General features: G+C 61.1%; 1 protein-coding gene across 1 annotated transcript in view; it reads right to left on the reverse strand.

Annotated features, from left to right (window-relative positions):
* Positions 1 to 244, reverse strand: part of Zbtb45 (zinc finger and BTB domain containing 45) — a 4,815-nt gene extending 4,571 nt beyond the window's left edge. Inside the window, exon 1 of the mRNA XM_005414399.2 lies at positions 67 to 244. The gene's annotated coding sequence lies outside the window, so the exon portion shown is untranslated. The remainder of the gene's footprint in view (positions 1 to 66) is intronic.
* Positions 245 to 1,236: the final 992 nt, after the last annotated feature.

Raw genomic sequence — 1,236 nt, forward strand, 5'->3', positions numbered from 1 at the left:
CCCCTCCCCCGGCAGCCTCGGCCTCCCCGCGGGCCCTGCGGCAGGGCACCGCCCGTGCGACCCCACCTCCGACTCCTCCTCGGGCACCAGGGCCTGCAGCGGCGCCTTCTCCACGCGAAGGCCGCGCTTCCGGGCCGCGACTCCCCCGGAACCCAAAGCCAACGCCGCGCGAAGCTGGCGGAGCGCTGCTCCACGGCACACTTCCGGTGTTTCCCTGGCGCTTTGGCGCCGCTGCCGGGGCGCATTTCCGGCTCCTCCTAGACTCGGAACCAGAACTGTCTAACCTGGAGCGGCCGCGGTGCGAGGAGTCTCGCGGCCAGAAGACGCTTCCGGGGTCGCCCTAGTGACCAAGGCGGGGTCGGCTAGAGACTGCGCCTAACTTGGTGGGTTGGGGCCCGGGCCTCCGATCTGTCTCGCGGTGTGAACCTCGGTGCCGCCTGGGAAAGCGAGTATCTCCGCCGTGGCGCGAGACGCAGCAGGAACCAGGGTCGCAGGCGGAGGGACGACCGAGAAAGAAGCTCTTCTCCGCCGGAAGGGAAACACAGCTAGGAGGCGATGGACCGGTCACGTTGCAGCACATCGCCCCGTGCTGCACTGTGCAGGGCTTCTCTAGTAAGGAGAAGGAGGGGACCCCGAGCAGTGCACCCTCCAGGCCAGCTTTTCCTCTCCCTTCCTGTAAGCAGGAACTGCCCCGGCTTCTCGGCCAGCGCCTCTGTATTCTGCACTTCTAAGCTGAGACTTGGAGAATCTGTTTGTCTCTAAAAGAAGAAATTCTAACTTAAAGTTTCATGTTGCCCTGCCTGTTACAGAAAGTGAGCGGCCAGAAACCGAAGATCAAAAGTTAGCGAATGAGTGCAGGGGATATAGCTCAGCGGCACAAGCGCCGGCCGGGCAAGTGCAAGGTCCTGAGTTCGATTCCTGGTACCAAAAAAAGAGTTACTGAATGAGAAGGAATCTGGGAGGAGCCCCCTGGGGAGAGAAGGGCTTCTGCCTGCAAGGGCCCCCATGAGCCAGACCCACTAAGTGGTGGGCTGACCGATCTGTTTTTTGGAGTGACCCCATGGTCACATGGTGAGGATAGGTACCAGTGGCCTGGGGGGCTTTGGGTGTAGCTCAGTGATGCAGCGCCTGCCTAGCAAGCATGAAGCGCTGGGTTGGATCTCCATACCAAGATAAGAAAAACAGAAACCTTATGTTGGGCATTTAGTGCTACATGCCTGTAATTCCAGCACTCAG

The sequence above is a fragment of the Chinchilla lanigera genome, unplaced genomic scaffold (assembly GCF_000276665.1).
Source record: "Chinchilla lanigera isolate Chin_1 unplaced genomic scaffold, ChiLan1.0 scaffold00183, whole genome shotgun sequence".
Lineage (NCBI taxonomy): Eukaryota > Metazoa > Chordata > Mammalia > Rodentia > Chinchillidae > Chinchilla > Chinchilla lanigera.